This window comes from Castor canadensis, chromosome 1, assembly GCF_047511655.1.
Source record: "Castor canadensis chromosome 1, mCasCan1.hap1v2, whole genome shotgun sequence".
NCBI lineage: Eukaryota > Metazoa > Chordata > Mammalia > Rodentia > Castoridae > Castor > Castor canadensis.
In genome coordinates, this window is record NC_133386.1 from 168,518,823 (window position 1) to 168,536,145 (window position 17,323).

General features: G+C 34.2%; 1 protein-coding gene across 1 annotated transcript in view; it reads right to left on the bottom strand.

Moving 5' to 3' along the window:
- LOC109674440 (doublecortin domain-containing protein 1) overlaps positions 1-17,323 on the bottom strand; it is a 248,901-nt gene that overhangs the window by 86,866 nt on the left and 144,712 nt on the right. The window contains 1 exon segment of the mRNA XM_074043394.1: positions 5,053-5,142. The gene's annotated coding sequence lies outside the window, so the exon portion shown is untranslated.

Consider the following 17,323-nt stretch of genomic DNA (forward strand, 5'->3'; position numbering starts at 1 on the left):
TGCCTTCAACCTCTCTCCCAGACTAAGAAAGGCATACTAGAGAGAGTCACGGACAACCTGTAGCTGATATATAAGCTGAGCAAGAAATATTTTGTTTCAAGTCACTGAGAATTAGGGCTTGTTGACTAAATGCAACACAATCTACTAAATCATGGCAACCTTGCAGCCTATATAACTCCTTGAGTAGGATCCTAATAGATAGCCTTTAACAGTAACTTGAAATGAAAGTCCATGACAATTTTCTACTAACCATGGATAACAAAGCCCTTCGTTGCCAACCAGTGGAACCTGAACAAAACTTTAAAAATCATGGGCATGAAAGACAGAAAAGAGGGCTGAGGTGGGAGCAAAGGGGAGGAGTGCTAGGAGAGATAGAAAAAGATAAAATAATATGAAAAAGAAAAAAGAAAACGAAGGAAAGAAATTAAAAGTAGAAAGTGACTGGGGGAAATAAGTAGGGAAGAAAGAGAAGGAAAGAACAGGGAAACGGAAGACAATGTTATTCCTGGACTCTGAAATCCAGTGACAGATTTCTCTAATGATCTTCTTTTCTTACTTCCTAGAATGAATTTCTATACTTTTCATAGTGTTGTTAACCCTATATGAAAGTTGAAACATTTTTAAATGATAAATGAAAGATGATCCAGGATTAGAGAGTGCTTCCAGCCTCATCTTCCCCATGAGATCATACTAATCTCCAGTATTGTACCCTTAAAAATGATAGATAACAGTATGTAACATACCAAAGCAAAAGACCAAAACAGCCCAGATAGCTTGCTCTCATGGTTATTTAGTGAAATTAAAACCTGTGAATGAGAGGCCCTACATAGAAAGACTATTTCCAGAAAGCACTGGTCCTCTCTGAATTCATACCCAGTATCATGTGATTCAGGATAATATAATTTTATGTAGATTTTTAAATCTACTAAGTATCATACAATGTATTTTGGTAGTCATTACACTATTCTTTTCAATTTTATGTACTTCACCTTGTGTTAGAGCAAGTCACCACCCCAAAAGAAGGGAAGAGTTTTCAGACTTTGATTTGAGAGCATTTTTATACATGACTGGTTTTACTGTCACAATCTATAACCTTTAACTAATAGAGAATTTCATGTGACATCAGAAATCAATCAACCATAGAATTGATGATGTCATTTGCACTCTAAAGGGCTATTGGTTAAAGTCTTTAAATTTTCATCTGGGATAAATTCTTTGTTGCTTTCAAAAATTTTTTTCTAACGTTTTTACTCTTTTCATGGATCCAGGTTTATCTGTCAAAGTATATAAACCAGGATGGCACAAATTACCAGTAGCTGATAATCATCAGTTGCTCAAAACTATCAAATTATATGTCCTATCAAAGACTAACCTATATCTCAAATATAGGAGAAAGTATACCTAGAATCCTGCCAATGACATTTTGATGACATTTCCATTCAATTTTGCTCAAACTTTATGTTACATATTCATAAGGTCCTTTATCCTCAAAGTGCTATATTCTCAGTTATTATGATAACATGTCACCCTTAAAGACAACTCTAAAAAAAAAGACAACTCTACATATGAAATAACTCATATACTAATATCAAGTATGTAATACAATATTCCTGAATTATTTTACATAATATGATTTGCACCCAAATCACAGATGTTGCTAAAAGGAGAAAACTGTTCTTTAAAATTCTTTATCATAAACCTTTTTTCCCTGCAAATCCCTTTTTTTTTCCTCTACAAAGGCAATGTGAATAGGGGTAAAAGAAGACAAAACTTGACCTTTTGTGATCCCAGCATTAATGGGTCTGTTCATAATTCAATCTATGTGTGTGTGGGAGCATCCATGTGGAAACATAGAAGCCAGAGAGACATAAAGCCTTTCCCTTTAAACATTATCTGACCCTATCAGTCCCATTCACAAAAGAAGGCTTACGTATGCATATGCTGAAAAAATGCACCATCTCATTGTGCAGCAGAAAGCCTACTCATTCTACTCTTCACTCTCCATGGAAATGCAGCACGGAAGTGAGACTTGTACAGAATTTGGGAGAGTGACAAATAAGCAGAAGGTAGTAAAAAATATATTTAATATTCTGATGAAGAAGCAAGCCAAACTTCTCAAATAATGCAGATGCACACAAGCCTATAGACATACACATAGGCTTTTGTGATAATGCATATGGAGTTGTATAATGTCTGCATGCAACTCTTGAATTCAATTAAATTCTCAAGATGATTTATAGTTATAAAAAATATTAATCTGCTTATAATCTTCTAAAGGGAATGCATATGGAAGTTTTACATTTCAGAGTTATACTCTGTGAATACTGTATATTGGCTATTATTAACAACTCTGAGAAGCTCCTGGTTTTTTTAGTGATGACTTGAACTGTCAGCCTGAATTCTCTGTGGTTTTGAATCCACCCATGTTATTAAGAACTCCAGAGCGCTTTGCACAGAACTGTCACTTGAAATCATCACAAACGGTAGCAGCCTCTATGCTAGGAACATCATCTTAGATGTAACATACAGAATGACTACAAAGTCATGTCAGTACTTCAACCTAAGACCAAGAAAGTTTCTAGTTAACAACATAGTTAAGATGAACCAGAAAGGGGGCAAGGAGATTAAAATCAGTATTTTGAGCTTCCTAAAACTCATAACTCACCTGGCAATACTGATATGTTGATGGCAACAAAGATGTTGTCAATATACTTCTTGAGGTTAAGACGTGATTGTGCTTCACAGACTTGTAACTATAGGAATATAATTGACCAGGGGTCCCAGCTACTATGCTCTGAAATCTGTCATCAGTTTGGCCCAAATGACTGAAGATACTAAGACAGATTAATCCCTGGAAATCACAGAACTCCTCTGATGGCCAACTTTGGTTTAAGGATACACCAACATATTTTGCCATACTTTTATTAGACACCACACTGGTCTAGGAGACTTTCCCATCAGGATTTCACATCTCTGAATATGAATTAGGGTTAAAACTTGATGTCTCCGATATTCTTCTAACCAAAATACTAATACTTGTACATCCAAACTAATATAATCACTTTCCAAGTAAACGTTTAGAAATTATCCTCACAGGTAAGTATGCAGAGCATATTTACAGAATATCACACACACATATATACACAAAAATACATATTCCCTTTACCATATGTTTGATATTTTTGCAGCAAACAAAATGTATTTTGAGTTGTACCTGATAAAGCAAAAATGTGAGGCCAAATAAGGCACTGTATAAAAAGAACACTGATTTATATACTGCTGAATAAACATAAAACTGATGATGATAAGAAGGAACACCAATATGCATATATGAAAATGTCACAATGAAACCCTTTATTTTGTATAATTAGTATATGCTAATAAAAAAGAAGAAATACCAAGTAACCATAAATGCTAATGTATTTGGGGGAAAAAGACAGTTTCCATTTCTAATGTTACTAATAAGGTAGCATTAAAATTATGTATTTAACTATAATGATCATTTTCCCAAGCCATTAAATTTCAGTTCCAATGAAATTATAATTCTGCATAAAATATGAAGGGATAAAAATAATCACAATGCTTAAAAGGAAGAAAATAATCTGTCGGCCTTTTATATTAGTTTTTAATTAATCTCTAATATTAATATTGTTATAAATATAATTTCAATTACACTGATTAATCTAAAGAGATAGTTTACATTTCTTCAAATTGCATGGGAGATTTATTTTAAACTTACTGTAAAATGTAACTTATGTAAACTTACGGTGTACTCTCCAACTCTGGTAAACTAGATTTTAAACATATGTTTAAAATTTATAACTAGAAGCCTAATCTTTTTGTTTGCTTTATTTAAAAAAAATTTGATTTATCACAAATTAATAATACTAGGGGATTTCATTTTCATAATCCATATATATCTAGAAAATCTAGTCTTTAACCTGTTACTATTCAGTGATATTATTCAGAATAGCTCACATCTATGTAATTGTTATTTATTAATTTTAGGAACTATTCTAGTTTCACTTTTCTTGTGAAATATTCTTTATTGAGACCTCTAATGAATGTTACAATATCACTTAGTGCTGGACATATATATCACAAATATCAATACAGTCTCGTGTAAGAACTGAACTTACACAGGAAATTCTTATGCATTATACTCATTCATCAATTATGAAATATATATAGTTAGTAAAGAAAATGTAATCATAATGGTAAGATAACATTGAAACTATAAAGCTTGAATAGATTTCTTTGCTCCAATGTGGAAAGAAAATTACATGGGAAGTTTATTTTTTTAATGTACACATCTTATCCCTTAAGTTGATTATAGATTTTATTTACTGACAGTGGTACATAGAAATTAGCAAATTCATGTTTATTCCTCAGAAAGATTAAACGCTTTTGCATTCCAGGAAACTACATGGAAATTATTTTCCCCCTTTGTCTGACACCAATTTTGTATTATTATTTCATTTGTGGAATATGCTGTCAACTTCACAGCATGAGCTTTGGAGAAAAGAAGGTTTGATTTAATAGTTCTTCATTACAATATTGCCTACAGAATCTAATGATCAGCTCACTTAGGCTTGACATTTATAAACTACATTTATCCCTTGAAAAAAAAAACTTTGTTAGCATTTCTAAAATTCAGAATAATAATTCTGTTCTTAAAAGTTAGATAATAAAAACAAGATCTAGATTTGTTAAAGATTTAAAAACCTTTTATGTTTTCCCCCATTTTGACATGTTTTACAATTTCCAGTTTGAAGTTATATGTCATAATTTATTAATTTAAGGAATTTATGGGAAAATATTCATAAGACATTTTTCAGAAAATTATTATCTGACCTATTCTTTCAAACATAAGTTATTTTTCAGACTGCCTATATCAGGAAAACAACTTCCAGTTTTGATCAATTTTGCTATCATAAATTATTATAATCCATGACAGTTGATTTACTATAATACCCAAAGTAAAACTTATATTAATTTTAAAAATCAGCATTCACTGTAGTTTTAGTATGGTTTGCAATGTACATCCCTTACTTCTTGTGCCTTATGATGATCCTTTGCTATCATGGAAAGAATAACTTTCCCTGTGATTTTCTCCATCTGTTCATTCATGTCCAGGTTCAACTAGAAGAAAGAAATAAACAACATGAACACCTGATAGCAACATTTATTTGAATAACTAATTTGGTATAATCTTGAAGGTGATTTAATTTTGTCAGTACCTATATGCAAATAAACTTCATTTAGATTAAATAGAAAAGCCATTTATATATTTAAAACATTTAAAAGGCTCTGAATTTTTCATTTTCTGTTTTATTTAACATTAGAAAATGTAACTTGGGGAGAGCAAATCCTCAATTGTAGGCATTAGACACTAATAAGCACTTTTTAAAAAGTATTTTTAAAATGAACTTGCAACTTTTTAAGAGTAGGCTGATTTTTTTCTATTGAAATCTTTCATTACAAGTGGGGAATAAATTGGTTGCTGTGATGTCAGGATAAGAAGTCAAGTACATAATCAAAAGTGTCAATTTAAACACTCTAGAATGTGTGAAAAAAGATTTACAATATCTCATAACAGAAGACTTTATATCCACATACCTCAACAGTTACCTTCAACCTGTTCCACTTATAAAGTCAGATAAAGGTCTTCTATAACTATTGTTAACCCATGTGCTAATAAAAGATGAATGTGGCCCATTCTATATTTTTAAAAAATAGCCCCTATGGAAACAAAATGCTTTTTCAATAGAAGAAAAAAGCTAAATTTAACAATACTCACTCAACAGATTGATGCTAACAGAAAGAAAAAGAACAAGAGACTGATAGTAAACTCTCTGAATTGGAATATTTAACAATTTGTAAGCAATTTACTTGCCAGACCATACATCCTTATTGTGAACTATTCTTAAAATGACTAATTGCCATGTTTTTTAGCTTTGTTTTGTTAATGTTGCTATTATTAGTAGGCTTTCTCAATTGCATGCTTAGCAAATTGTGACCGAGTTAATATGAATCCACACTATGCCTGAAGATCTACGCCTCCTATATTTGAGATAAAATAGGGGATGGAGGCTCAATCTAGCTGTGCATATATGCTGGAGTAATATTATCAAACCTGTGAACACTTCATCCAACCATATGTGAGATAGCTCAGTATATCAGATATTTTGATTTGGTAGAAGGGAGAGATCCAGGACTCTTTCGTTGATTATGATGGCCACCCTAAGTAAAGAGTTGGCAAATGTTTCTATAAAGGGTCAAACAGTCAATATTTTTGGTTTTGTGAGAGGAGGGGGCAAACAGTTTCTGTGGCAATTACTCAATTTTACCATTATAGCATGAAAAAGACAATACATAAATAAACAAGTGTTGCTATGCCTTAATAAAACTTAAAAAAAAAAAAAGGTGGTAGGCTGGATTTGGCCAACAGACAGTGGTTTGCCAATCCCTGTCCTAAACTGAGAACCACTGATATGATTTTTTTTTAAGTCATCACATTAGACTATTTCCTCTTTCCAATGGAATAATTTGTTCCTGTAACAAAGTGATACATGAAGAATAACACTATAAAACTTAAATATCAAAGCTCAACTTCCATGCATAGACTCCTACATGTGAATCCTGGCACAAGATACTGGTCTCAAGTATCTTTGGTCATTCCTGAGGAGAGTTCTCATCTTGAGAGAAGGGTGTAGAAGTCAGAAACTGGAGAACATTCATCAAGCTCATTTTTTTTTTCTACTCTGGGGATCAAACCCAAGGCAATGTACATGGTAGCAAGAGCTCTACCATTGAGCTACATCCCCAGCCCTTACTTTTTTGAGATGGGATCTCATTATGTAGCTCAAGCCATCCTTGAACTTGCAATCCTCCTGACTCTGCCCCTCATGTGCTATGATTAGAGGCGTATGCCAGCATACCCAGAAAGCTCATCTTTTCTTTATAAAATTGATTTCCAAGTGCAAAATCTTTCAGAGCAGATCTTTTTTAAAGGAAAGCAAAACAAAACTAAAACAGAAGCATGAAATTCTTCGGTAGCACAGCAGCTAAGTTAGATTCTAACAAGGGTTCCTGGGTACCATGACATTTAGAACTATTTTCAAGTAACTCTTTAAAAAGTGAGAATTCTTTATCTTTGAAAGTACCACAGCTGGAAAAAAAATCATATCCATTCTAATATTTGACTTGCACAGAAGCACTATACTAATCTACATAAGTGGAGGGAAAATATACCAACATTACTGAAAAATATCATATGTGGAGTGCCAAATAGACAGTGTGTTCAGTAGATAATAAGAAATAGTCCACAAAAGGTAAAGATACATATAGTTCTTTTTTTCTGGAAACAGACAAGCTATTCTAAAAGAGATATATTTTAATGTAATCATGTAGAGAAAATTATTGAGAAAAGTCAGGTATTAATAATATGCAGTGCTAATAGCATCTTTTCCTCAAAACCCAGGACGTGACAGCAGTAGTAGGACTCTTCTGTCCTGTCACTTTTGATGAGAAGATCCTGTTTCTTCATTAAGACAAAACTAGATGCCTGTGATTGTCTTTATCACAAATATATGAAATAATTCTTTTGTCAATTAAGTTGAGTTTTTGAGGCTGATTTTTCCTGTTAAAAAAAGTTGGAACCTTCAAGAATTAAAAATCAGAAACAAACACAAAGATGGCTAAATTTTGTGGTCAACTGTGAAAAGTCAAATCCCCACCAAATGGGATAGGGGAAAGCCCAATTGCTTTATTCTAAAAATATCTTGCCCCCTTTAAATGTTAGAAAACAACCCTACATATTCATTGTGCAGTCAAACTCTAACAAGTTAACTAGGAAGGTTCAGTTTACCATTTTTTTCCAACTAAGATTTTACAAACATTAGCCACCCATAAGTAGGTTAAAGTTGGACTCATTTAACATTAATATAAACCCAAATAGAACAATCAAGAGACTAGTCAAGCCCAGTAGCAGAAAGGGAAGAAACATAATGTCTCTGTCAAGGAAAACCAAGTAAAAGTGCTTCCGAAAATGGTCTGGTTAGGTAAACAGAAAATAAAAGGGATAAATTCACCTCCAACAGTTAAGAATTAAGAAAAACTACCCACAGCCAGGTGTGGTATCTCATGCCTTTAATCCCAGCACTTAGAAGACTAAAGCAGGATGATCAGAAGACAGACTGGGCTGCACAGCATGACCCTTTATCAAAAAAGAAGAGAGGAAAAATATCCACAAACATACTTGAAATGACAGATTCCAATCAAATAATTTCCATTCGTTTGTGACCTTTCAGACTACATCTAAAACTGTTAACACTACGGTTTTATGCATTCTTTCCTCTCTAAAGTACTATAAGGTCATAGTTCAGTAATATATAAAATATGGGACTCAGTGTCACTTGTAACTGAACGTGCCCTTAATTCTGAGGAATTCTTCAAACACTTGCTAATTCATGAAGCTCTCATATGGACATCCTAAAGAGGAAAACAGGTTCAAGACCTACTGCTGGAGAAACACAGGCACAACAGTAGTTGTGCATCATTAATAGTTAGTTGTTTTTCTTTAATTCCCTCCAAAATATTAAAAGTACATTTATAAAAACCATACAGATTATGAGAACATTATATTTAAAATATAGTTAAGATATATTTTACAGAAGAAAATATTCCTAAAATGGCCACTCTGGAGTTATCAATATCCTTTTAAAAAAAAATACAGTAATTCAAATAAACTGGTATATTCTGTCCACCTAATTCATACTAACATTCCAGATAAATACTAGCCAAAGGGGGGAAGCCTATTAGTACAACCAAACTCTATGGCTCTGAACAGTGTTTCTCCATGAAGTTCTTTTCTGTTCTCACAACTATAATTTAAGGGTGAAGTACGTGATATTTATTGTATATAATATTCTTAAGAAATCAACATGCCCTGACAAGAAAGCCGAATCTATCAGAAATCTAAGGTTTTCACCAGTAAATAATGATTAATAAATTATTTGGTTCATTATTATTTTATATGCAGATCAATATAAGCAATACAGTTTAGCATAAAAAACAGGAAAGTCAGCCTTCATATATATATTGACAAGTTTTCCAATGGTCTGTTAATATACAAAAGACTGGGACAAATTACTTATTTATACATACAAAACATGGTTATAAAGGCCAGCTGCAGGTATTTTTTTGGAAAGTGCATTTTAATAAGGTCCTATTCAGTTACAGAACAAATGGGGAAGAAGTAGTTTGCACTACAGAGTTTAGCGCAAGAGCTTTCTCTTTTTCTAACCACGAAATCAATCATTTGTCCAGACTGTGGGAGTCAGAGTTAGTTACTGAAAAGAGCTCCGTATATAAACAAGTCAATAACTCATTGTGTGTTATTGTCGAGCTGAAGAAGTCGGCTTTCAAAAAGCTGCCCCTGCTTCTCTCGGAATGAATGTCACTGTATTCAGGGGCTGGAAGAGAGTCCTTTGTTTCTAGTCATTGCTTTCTGCCATTTATGTATGGGAACGGGAGGTGGCTGCTGGGAGAGTAGGGGAAGCCACTATTTCCTATCATGGATGTCCAAGTAAAACTGTGAATTTTGTCAGCCTAAGTAATTTGCATCTGAAAATGAATAATGAAATTGATAAAGAGTGGCCACACAGAAAATATTTGGCAAAAGAATTAAATGATAAATGTGCTTATACAGTATTACATTGGATCAGACTGATACTTTTGGTTCCCGACCTGTCAACAAAGATAAATTCAACATTCAGGCAATGGTTTGAAAAGTTCAAATGTACAAAATCAAACTGATGAACAGGTCAACATGTCAAATAAATGCTATCTGTGCTTGCCATAAATAGTAAGGTTGATTCTTGGGACTACCAAATAGGGTTTTCAAAGTTGTGTGTGTATCTGTGTGTGTGTATTTTGGGTTGGGTAACAGAAATTTAAGGAATGGTTTCATGTGCTCAAGACATGTAATAAAGAAATTCCATGTTTCACTTGAAATTAATTTAAATATCCTTTAGTTCAAAATTATAAATATTACCATAATCTTATATTTCATCTTAATACTTGTGAAAAATATCACTTATTCAGCATCAGATGAGGGATTATGAAGCAGCACGAGAGCAGGTTTCAATGTTTTTAAATTTGGACAAATAACAAACACATGTTATTATAGTCATTGAATAGATGGTCATTCTTTTGCCTTTGAAATCATTGAACAAAATTTTAGCTTTTAATTAGATAAAGTTGTAGCTATAGAAAAGGAGAGAATTAAGAACATTATCTGAATTCAATTGATCCCAGTTCCCTTCCTGCTTCCACATGCAATAAAATGAAGTAGACATTTTTCCAAATAAAAAAAGTTAACAACTAAGGACAATATGGTTGGACAATTAAATAAAAACAATAAAAAGTAAGACACAATATTTGAAAAGCACATGATCAGAATTGTTAAGTGGAAGTACAAGCAATGTAGTCTGCAAGTACAAAAGCCAAAATATTATTTAGGGTTGTAGTAGTTAGAGATGGAGAGGCATAAATGGTAAGCAGTGTCAGTCTAGGAAAAGAAAAGACAAGTGATAATAAGGCACATTATTATTACTCATTAATAATGGTATTATTACTATTACATAATGAAATTAGCTCTAAGTAAAATTCGTGAAGTAGCTTGACATAGATTTGGGAAGGCGAGGGGTAAAGATGCAGAGCCTTGAGGCATAAGCAGAGAAAAAGTGCATAACTGATCCATCAGCTAAGGGTCTGGTTATTAGAAGAAATGCTTCCTATAGGGGAGCAAGAGCTAGACAGTTAATGTGAACCCCATACTTAACCTATTCTGAATTCAAATATAAAAGGAAAGGTTATATGTCAAGTGCCCAGTATTATAATGAGGAGAAAAATCAAGGACTCATTTCTTAGCTCTGCCAATGGTTTAGCTCCATTCTCTCAAGCTACACATGCCTTAAACCAGTTCCACTCTTAGAGATCCCTTGTTAAGTCCTGCCTTAACCTCACTTCCAACAGCATAACCTCATGGAAGTCCCTTTACAAAGAAGTTCAAAAGTGCCACTTCTACACTTGGGGAGGGAGCAGAAACCTTTATAATTCAAAACTGACTGTGAATTCTGGCTCTGCCATGAATTAATCTGAGATGCTGGGCTACGATGATTGATGTACCTCAGGCTTCCATAGCCATGAATTTCTCTCCCACCCTTGCTACTTTTTTGAAAATAATACTTTTGCATAACCTGGAGACTCTTGAAGATAGTCTGTTTTAAGAGAGAATTTATAAAAATATATTTGATAACTAGCTAACATATAACAATCATTTTAAAGCTAACATTTTTAAATAGCTATAGTTTGTCTAAAAAGATGCAAAAGAGAATTTGCCATAATACTTTATTTTGAATTTTTTTGACAATTAAATTGCTTTTAAAATCTCTTTTAACAACAACAACAAAAAAGTAATCACAAATTGTAGCCCTTCCACATTCTGTGGGGAAAATAGCATTGACAGTCCTGACTCAGTAGCCAGATTATACACAAGTTTCTGCCTCAATATTCCATCATGTGTGAGAATGCCACCTGCTCTAAACTGAACTTATGTTGGCCAGTCAAACTGACTCTCTGCCCTACTTCTTCCACTTTCACTGAGCAAGTTTTGGAGGAACTGTGCTTCCCTGGCCAAGGGGTGGGCCCCAACCCCAACCAGACCAATCAGACTCTCTTAGGAGAGAGAGCCTTGAGGAGAGACACCTGGAGATGTAAATAGTTAGAGAAATCTGCCCACTAGCAGTAGCCTAAAGAGATTGTCCCTCAGATCCAGATGTCTCCAGCCTCTACCTTCATTCAGCGTCCTCTGAATTCCATGTGCTACTGGGTGCCATCCTTCTGGTTTTGCCTAAGTTAGTCCCAAACAGCTTCCATTGACTGCAACCAATAAACTCTAACAGAATGTCACATATGTCCTCAGAGTACTTTAGGATACCCGAGGGAGTCTCTATTCCTTGCAATTCAAGGTATCTAACTCAAAGTTTAAAGACATCCTTCGTATATGACAATGCTTTGATAGAGGCAATGATTTAAAAATTATCAGCATGCTTTTCTTTTAGGCCTTACCAAGTACAAGACTGCCAAAACGATACCAGGATGTCTAAAATTTGTGACAATAATATTGTTTCAGACATGTATCATGGAATTGTGCAACAAGATAAACTGTAACTATGGCAAACAAAACTGTTGCCTGAAGAGAGAATTTGACTCTCAAGAACACCCTTCAGGGGTTGGAAGCATGGCTTAAGTGATAGAGTGCCTGAGTTCAAATCCCAGTGCTGAAAAAATAAATAAAATCTTCACTTCTCCCAGTTAGCATATAAACAACTAAGTTTAGAAGTCTCAGCCCATAAATGTCCCCTTGTAAGTTAAGAGTAATGACTCATGAACTACTGATAAGCTTTTGCTGGGTTCAAGGAATAAGGAAGACATTTTCTTCTGTCCCAGAGGAAATACAGGAAAAAATCTCAAAGAGGGAGGCAGGAAATTAAAACAGCAGCCAGAAGAATAAATCCTAAAGGGTGTGCTTAAAGTGTCAGAAATGGAAATAAGTCCTTTAACAGAGAGATCCTCTGCTCCTCTCCCCTCTATATGGGACACAGGAAGGAAGTTGTCTGGTAGTGGTGTAGGAAATAGCCACATCGACAAGATGGCAAGGCATGGGTGGGCAGAGGAAGACTTGAGGTTTAGTTTTCCTGAGTCACCTTTGGTTCCTTGGTATCTTAGGTTATGGAAGTAGATGAGATTGAGGTTGAGAAGTTGCCTAAGTTATCAGCATAGTGAGGAAAAGTGGCTCTGTCATAAAGAAAGTACCAAAATAAATAAATAAGTAATAAAGAAAGTGCCACAGACCACTCAAGCTAAGGGCAAATGGGTGACTTAGCCAGATCTTGGAAGATGTCTATAGTATCAGAGGAAGCCAAGTGTAGGTTGGATCATCTAAGAAGCACCACTAAAAAAGATTCCGAGCCAAAGGAATGGGCTGAAAGTTCACACGTTGCAGGCCAGTACTGTATCCAGCAACCAGATCAACATGGTACATACTTCCACTGAGCAGCTGCTGTCATGGCCATACCTACGTGCCTATGGGTCAGCATGAAGATGGGCCCATTCTCCCAAAGTCTTGAGAATATGAAAGTCACACAACTCCTTATTCCATATATTATCCTAAGGAAACAAACAGGGAACAGGAGAGGCTGAGAGGAACAATAACCTAAAATAACTTTGAATGAGACATTCGGTTACCTCCTGCACACACACAGACACACTACTCAGTGGATGAAAGCTTAGGAAGAATGTGATATTAGTGTCATAAAATAACTCAGAGTTGTTTAGTTATTTCATACACAAGTTGTATCCACACATGTGAGGGAATTTGTTGATAAACTGAGTCAAGAAACGAAGGCAAAAATAGGATTTATAAGACAAAAGAGATAAAGAAAATGCAATCATACTGCACGTTTTCAGGGTAAATTGATAATCTGGCACTTGCCAAATTGAGGAGATCATGTCTTTCTTAATGACCAAGAACTTTTTAGAAAAAGAAAAGATATAGTAAAGCCAATATTAAAACAAATATCAAGGCTGAGTATTGTGGTATATTCTGTAATCCCAGCACTTGGGAGGCTGAGGCAAAAGAATCAGAAGTTTGAACCAGTATGGGATACATAGTGGTTTTTTGTTTTTCAAAAAACAAAAAAGAAAAACACACAAAAAACCCCACCAAGGTTTAAAAAACGTACATTAAAGTAAAAATAACTAAAGTAATATATCATTATGGTGTAGTAGAAGACAGACAGAACTAAATATTTGGTCAAAAATATTCAAAATTAGTGTACTTAGAGCAAAATTATATGCTAAATGAGATAATGTTTTTCAATCCCATAGTCACAACTTCAAATTCCAAATGTTTTGAAAACTGAATTTTCTTTTCGGAATACATTAGGCAGCAAAACCTAGCAAGGATTAATATACAAACCTTACTTATCCCACTTAGTATAAGTGTTTCACAATGAAAATATTATTATTACAGGGAACTGTAAGAGGTTAGGTAACTTGACCATGAACACAAGACAAAGAAAATTGAAGAACTGGGATTCAAATCAGGCATGTCTGACTCCAGCACCCATTATTTTTTTAATTATATCTTGGTTTTGTCAAGAAATATGATAAAAGGGAGAAATAACTAGACAGTAACAGATGAATTGGAAAATTTTCCTTTCATATTGAAGCATAAAGTTATGAAAGGACAGAATCCAAAAATCACAATTCTATTAATATTGGCTGATTATTATAGAATAAGAAAATAAATAATATTAGTTTAGGAAAATTTATTTTTTAGTATTGTAACAAAAGAAACTGGATTAAGATCCACTGACTATCAGCAATTATTACAAAACTTATTAAGTCATTTACCTAACCTCCATTTTGTCTCTAAAATTCTAAAAAATAACTCCCAATATCATTATTTTTTCATCCTGAAAATATTTATTAATGTAGCCTAATGTAATTCATACAACAATTAATGAGTGCTCAGAGCTTTGTTAACAATTTTGTGATCAATAATTGAGGCCTTGTCTATGCACATGTATAGAAATGTAAGTATATATAAAATATGTGGATTTTATATTAATAGCAATGATATCACATTGCTTTTTACTTAATAAGTTGGCGTTTTTGAAAAGAAATGCCATCAAATGGCCATTACAATTGTTTAAACAGTTTGTAACTACAAGCTACTCATACATTTTAGCCAAAGGATACAAAATTTCGTTTAGACAGGAGGAATTTGTTTTAGTGAGATAGCCCATGCTTTGTTGACTACTGTTAATAACAAATGCTGTGTATTGCAAACTTGCTGAGTAGAGTTAAATGTTCTCACCACAAAGTATGTGGAATAATGGGTATGCTAATTAGCTTAATTTAATCACACCATAATGTGTGCATATATGTCATAACATCACATCGTATTCCATATTTGGTAATTAAAAATAAATTGTAGAGCATTTCATTCAACCTGATTTAAAATTTTAATTTCATGCCTAATGTAAAGCTCTCCTTTAATCATAGTGCAAGCTAGATTTTGTGATGCAAGAAGATTAGGATAGGGATAGAAGTATAATGTCTTTTTTATTGTCATACTTCCTCAATTCTCTTGCTGTTAGGGACATCCTTTTGGCTCCATTCCATTAGAGAGACTTAATAACACAGCCACCTTTGACTGCAATTCAGGCTGAAAGATGAAGTGTAGCTGTGTTTCAAAAATTAGAGAACAGTGATTCTAATGGGAGGATACAAGTCTCTACCTACTGTGGCTCTATATAGGGAGACCATGTGATCTACTGTTCCCAATGAGGACATGTTTGAAAGTGAAATACTTAGGCTGAGATAATGAGTGAATTCTAAGACTGTTTGGTGAACTTTTCTCTTATTTCTCTGCTTAGAAAAATTCTCTCTAATCCTTCCCTTCATGAGACAGTTGGTCATCTCCTTTGTATTATCAGAAAAATGAACTCATCACTTTAGCACATCAACCAACACATTTGTTAAAATTACTTAAGATCTTCCCACTATACTGTAGAGTGCCTATGCACTCTATTCTGTTCTCATGGTCATTCTTGAAATTATTGATCCTTTCCTATTCCATTTTGTCCTGGTTGAGAGATAGCAATCCTGCTAAATCTTGCCACTCTAGGATGGGGTGATTGGCTCAGCTCTGACAAATCGCAGAATCACCTAACTTCCTAATTTGCTCAGGAGTGATATTTAAGAGTCCTTCTGGATGTTTTTGGTTTTTTTTGTTTTGCCAAAATGGCACCAAAAGTGAAGAAAGAAGCTCCTGCACTTCCTAAAGCTGAAGCCAAAGTAAAAACTTTGAAGGCCAAGAAATCAGTGCCGAAAGACAACTGCAGCCAGAAAAAGATCTGTATGTCCTCCTCGTTCTGGGCCCAAGACACTGCAGCTACAGAGGCAGCTCAAATACTCTTGGAAGAACACTCCCAGAAGAAACAAGATTAACCACTATGCCATCATCACTGGGATTTGTCATAAAGAAGACAAAAGACAACACAACTGTTCATTGTAATTGTCAAAGCCAACAAGCAACAGATCCAACAAGCTATGAAGTTCTTATGACACTAATGTAGCCAAGGTCAATACCCTCATGAGGCCAAATGGAGAAAAGGAAAATGTATGGCCCCTGACTATGATGCTTTGGATGTTGCCATAAAAAGTTGGGATTATCTGAACTGGGCCCAGCTTGCTAATTCTAAATATGCATTTTCCAGCATAAAAAAAGAATTTTTCTGTGAGCTTTAACTGAAAGAAAGAAGGTCTATGCCCTATGCAATGGGTCAGCTGCTACTCATCACTAGTATATTGTTGCCATTGGAACACAGCCCCTAAAATCAGGACAGTCTTTCAATACTGGATCAAAAAATTTAAACCTTGAGCAGATAAAACCATACATATCTGCTTTTTGGTTTTAGGCAGCTTTTAAGCACAATTTAAGATAAAAATCTGATCATGTCACTGTCTACTAAAAACTGTTCAGTAACTTCCCACTATCTACAGGATAAAAATTCAAACTCTGCCTTCTGTTTCCTTCCCTGCCTTGTCTCCCCCTTCTATATATCTCACTCTCCCTTAGGCTATGTCACAACAACTCTCAAGTTTCATAACTAGTCAACAAAGCCCCCACACCCTTAAATTGTGAATCTTGACATCTATCTTTCACCTCCCCCATCCCACTCAAAGCCCCCTGATCCACACCTCTGGAATTTCCTACCACAATTACTAGTAGGAATTTTGCTATGATTTTAATATGTCCTCCAATTTTCATGTGTTAGAAATTTTAGTCCCCAGAGTTTTATGTCAATGATATTTGGAAATGGGACCTTTGGGAGGTGACTGAATCATGCAGACTCTACCTCCACGAATGAATTAATCCATTCATGGGTTGATGGATTAATAAGTTAATGGTTTATCAAGGGAGTAGCTATGTTACAAAAGTGAGTCTCTCTGGCAAAACTTCTTTTTCATTGACTTTCATATTTCCTTTTTATTTCATTTTTTGAAATAACACCTTCATTGTGCTAACATTCAGGTACCATATGATTCTCCCATTTGAAGTGTTCAATTCAATGATTTTTATTATATTTACAGAATTAGTTGCGCAAATATCACCACAATCAATTTGGAACATTTTAGAAAGAAAAAGAAACACCACTGTCCTTTATTTCATTTTGTTGGTAAA